Below are 5,277 nucleotides of genomic sequence, written 5' to 3' on the forward strand. Positions count from 1 at the left end.
GTCTCCATTTCAAAGTTTTTCTCAGAGATCACAACCTACACCATGGGATGAAATGTTATTATTATTAAATGCTTAGTCTATATTAATCTAATTTATACCCCCAAAAACCTGTAAGGTTAATGTGAAAGTCAACTCATCACAGTGGATGAAAGTGAGACTTAGAGAAGTTAAATACCTTACCCAATATCACATCATCTATAGCTGGTGGAGTCAAGATCTGAACCAGGTTAGCAAACTTCTCAAGCCTGCGCAAAGTTTTATTAATGGCTGAGTATTTCCAAGAGAGGCAATTGCATGAACAAAGACATAGGTAGATGATAAATTAGATAGATGATAGATAAAGAGAGAGAGAGAGAGAGAGGAACTGTATGGAGTATCCTAGTTCATGCCTCTCTGAGCACCTCTCTCTGCTGGAGACATGAGAAGTAGGAGGAATTAGGTCTGAAAAACAAGAGTTCAAATTGGGATAAACCAAGAATGCCATTGGAAGAGATGGGCTTACCCCAAAATTGAAACAGTTTTGTAAAACACTCAAATGATACCCTTTTCCTCCACAAAGAAAAAAACAATATGGCTTCTTGATAAGGTGAAAGCTAATGAAAATTTTAAATTTGCCCCTTAAATTCTGTTATATCTTTGCCAGGTATGAAAAAAGGCAGGGAGCATGGGGAGAAGTGGATGGTGATAGCATAAAGAGAAATCTCTAACCCCCCTCTCCAGGGTTTCTGGGGCGAAGGTGCCAGCCATGGAATGTTGCACTCCTTACCCTCCTGTGTTTATTCAGCCCTGGGGCTGAGGTTTGCCTTGGAGTTGTAACCTTTATAAGGGGTTTGCTTAATGACAGAATTATTCAGCTGCATACCTCACCCCAATTAGAAAAAGGCTGTTTGGATTCTAATTGGCCTTGACACAAGTCTGCTTAAAGAGATTCCCCAAGAATTATAGAGCTACTTTCAGAGTTTGACTTGGCCAGGAATATGAAACGTAACACGGTTTTTTGAAATTTCTGCACTTACCATGAAACGACCAAGCCACAGGTATCAAACATGCTTTGTTTTTGTGTTATAATCACATTACAAATTGAACATTTCCACATGTGCGAGTTGGCAAATCTGAAATGAATGATTATGAAGATTGTAATTACATATATCAGGTATATATGGCCTACATATTTTCACTCACACAAAAGTGTATTTTCTTGAGTCCCTAGACATCCATGTATAGTGTGTTTATAGGATGTAAAACCATCATCCTATATATAAACCAAAAATGTATATTTTTGAACAGTTATCGCCGGGTCAGGTGATAAGTCGACATAATATTTGGAAGGTGCAAATACCAGGAAGGGATAGAGATTCCTAAGTTAACCATGAGGAAATGACTAACAATAATAGGTTGAAATCAAGAAGAATATAATTTGGACTAAATATCAAGAGGAGAAAAAATAAGCTTCCTGGCTACAATAACTGTTAGGCTATGAAATAATTCCTAAGGGAAGGGGAGACTTCTTCCTTATGCTGGACACTGGAAATGAGGCATGCATTCTTGGAGTCCCTTATAACAAGCCATTTCGCTTTGGAGAGAGGAAGGAGAGCCTTTCCATTTCCATTTTCTGTGACTTGATGTTAAGGAAAAAATCTCAGACATAATCATGTAATTACCCATTAAATGTTCACCAAAGCACCTTTGAGCGAAAGATCCTGCATTTACCTTGTAGTGAACATTACATCTCTGGTTCCTTCACAGCCAAGAAAAATCTCTCAGTCGTGCAATTTGTAGCAACCTGGGATTTTTTTATTCCAAACTTCGCTTGGTCCTGACGGCCACTTGGTGGGCTTTCATGCCTCTCTGAGCACTTCTCCCTGCTACTGCAATGGAGATTTTTTTTCAGAAAAGCAACTGTATTTTTCAGGGTTTCTCTTCTCAGGCCCCCTCAAGCTCAACCCTTTTCTCTCCACAGAGACCGGTTCCCAGTTCACAGAGAAAACAAAAGCATAAGCTTTGTGCCCTATCAAAATCCCTCTCCACCTACAAATTACCCTAGATCCATAATTTCCTTCCCTTCCTGTCCCCACTGTGTGCTACATATTGACCCCTGTTATCTCCAACAGGGACTTGCTAGGTCAGTTAATCACTCTTTTCAAGCTCTCAACTAGTCCCTCAAGGTTAATTTTTTCCTTCTAGCATGTAAATAAGCTTTTGTTCCCCCATTATTTCTTGGGGGAGTGTGGAGCTTGGGGTTTGCTTCTCCCATCTGCTCTCTAGAAAGCAGACTGCACTGTTGGTGGGCGTACCCCAAGGGCTAAGGGGTAGCTAAAGGGGGAAAATTGCCAGGGAAAGAGATGTGGAGGGAATTTGGACTTGAGGGCTGGGTGGCTGTAGTTGTGTTATGTTTGCAAAGTTCCTCATTGTACGCAGGTTACAGGGTGGGAGGAAAAAAAAGGTGTTGGGGGCTCCTGTAGGCTGGGGTTGACCTCTCCAAGCTAACACAATCCAGAGCAGAACTCTGTGGAATCCAAGAGCTAAAAATTCAAGCCTGGCTTTGGTGGTATGGGTATATTTGTCAACTTAGAAATGTAGAACAATGGAGTTCCATTGTGGCTCGGGGGTAATGAACCTGACAAGTGTCCATGAGGATTGTGGGTTTGAGCCCTGGCCTCGCTCAGTGGGTTAAGGATCCGGTGTTGCTGTGAGCTGTGGTGTAGGTCACAGATGTGGCTCAGATCCTGCCTTGCTGTGGTGTAGGCTGGCAGCTGCAGCTTTGATTCTACCCCTAGCCTGGGAACGTCCATAGGCCCCAGGTGCAGCCCTAAAAAGACAAAAAGAAAAAAAGGAAGAACATCATTAACAATCTGTGCTATTGGTTCACAGCTTTTAGATATTAGACATAGGGTATGTTTGCCCTTATTAATGCTCCTGCCTGGACCCGTTAATATCAAGGGTAAGCTAGCTTCCCATAGTTACCATTCTCTTGCAATACTTACCATTAAAGTCACCAAAGATCCTTTTCCAGGTCTTTATATTTGACGCTATTGGCCAATTTCTCCTCTAGACTGTCCTCCCTCAGCATCCCACAGCTGTCTCTTGGTTTTCCTTCTTCCTCTCTGCCCTTTCTTGTCTTTCATGAGTGCTTAGTCTATTGTCCATCATCTGAATGGTAATATTTCCTAGAATTCTGTCCTTGAGCTTATTTTCTTCTCAGTCTAATTCTCCCCAATCATTTATAGATTTTTCACTTTCAATTCTATAGTTTACCTCAAAGGGTCTCAGCCTAGACCCATTTTCCTGTATCCAGACAATTCTTTCCATTGCACAATACCATCTTAATGTCTCACACGCCCCTCAGGCTCAAAATGGGCAATGTTGAACTAGTTATTCACTCCACCTGCCTTCACACACATTCTTCCCATTGCATTCTTCACTTTGACAAATGGCCCTACTTTCTACCTCGTTCCTGAAACAAAAATCTGGAACGTATTCTTGAGTATGATTTTCTTTCTGTCTCATATCTGGTCTTTCACCAACTCCTATTGACAGTACTTCTTAAATCCCAATTGACTGTCATCTCTCCCTTACTCTCTGTCAGACAGTTCTTAAGACATTGAGTTTTTAATACATAGCCACCATTTCTCCCATGGATTATAATAACACTCCTCAATTCAGTCTTGATCATGCTCTAGAATGAGATCCGTTAGTGGTTATAAAATTCATGTAGCGAATCATGACCACCTTTTTTCTTTTCTTTTCTTTTCTTTCTTTCTTTCTTTTTTTTTTTTTTTTTGTAACTGTATTTGCATGTGGAATTTCCCAGGCTAGGGGTCAAATTGGAGAGGCAGCTGCCAGCCTACCTCACAGCCAAGGCAACACCAGATCCAAGCTGCATCTGCAATCTACACTGCAGCTTGTAGCAATGCTGGATCCTTCTCCCACTGAGCAGGGCCAGAGATTGAAACCACATCCTCACAGACACTATGTTGGATTCTTAACCCACTGAGCCACCATGGGAATTCCCAAGACCAACACTTTTTAAAAACTGGAATAGAATAGGGCAGAAAATATCAGAGTGAAATGCATGAGTTAAAAGCAACTGCTATTTATTGAAACTTTTGATTCATTTGTATTTCTGTACAAACATGGTCATATGTACAGATATATAGATTGTATTTATTGCCTAGTAAGGATTCTGACATGCATTCCAGTGCTTGTGTTTGGGGCGAGGTTTCCCTACACATCCAAGCAACAAACACCAATCCAGCATCAGCTGTATGGGCTACAGTTCAACTCAATTCTGACATAGTCTTCCCAGAGTTAGTATCATGTTCCACAGATTGAAAGCAAGGGTGCTCCCTACCCCAACTTTAGATGTCAATCACAAGTCCAGGTTATTACCGGTGCTTCTGATCAGCTGGCTATAGATCAGAGATTCCAATCATCCCCTCCTCAGGTTTCATTAATTTGCTAGAGCAATCCACAGAATTCAGATAAATATTTTACTTCCTAGATCATCTGTTTATTATAAAAGGATAGAACTCGGGAAGAGCCAGATGGAAGAGACACAGAGGGCAAAGTAGTGAAAGGGCACACAGCATCCATGCCCTCTTGGCACTAGTCACTCTTCTGGAATCTCCATGTGTTCACCAGCTCTCCAAACCCTGTCCTTTGGGAATTTTATAGAGTCTTCATTACTGAGACATGATAGATTCAATCGTTAACCACTGCTGATTGCCTTGACTTCCAGCCCTTCTGCCATCCTTAGAAGACAGGGGAGGTACTAATCTTTCCAACCCTTTAGTCACCTGGTCGGATCCATTGGCAACCAGCCTCCATTGTTAGGTGTGATCTATAGTTACCTCATTAACATAACAAGATACATTTATTGACTCTCATCACTTAGGAAATTTCAAGAGTTTTTTTTTAAAGCTCTGAGCCAGAATTGGGGATGAAAACCAAATATATATTTCTTATTATAAATCCCAGTACCACACATAGGTTGCAAATTAAAAATTATTGTTTTGCTATGAATAGCAGTTGCAAATTTTGATAACTATCGAATGAATTGTTCTGTTTCCGGTCTTGCTCACTGCAGACTTTTCTCCTAAGGTAAGCTTTCCAGAGTCTCAATTTGATCACATTCTGGCATGGCTAAATTCTTCCCGTGGCTCCTCCTGGTCACCTATAGTAGAAATCCCAGGTGTTCACATAGCTCTAGATATATGTAGCCATGTGGATTCTCCAGCCTCATCTGCTACCCTGTAAGCATACACAGACAGTTCCCAA

This window comes from Sus scrofa, chromosome 13 (genome assembly GCF_054392235.1).
Source record: "Sus scrofa isolate SSC_HxYL_T2T_F1_AM1 chromosome 13, Sscrofa_HxYL_maternal_Yorkshire_Landrace_v2.0, whole genome shotgun sequence".
Lineage (NCBI taxonomy): Eukaryota > Metazoa > Chordata > Mammalia > Artiodactyla > Suidae > Sus > Sus scrofa.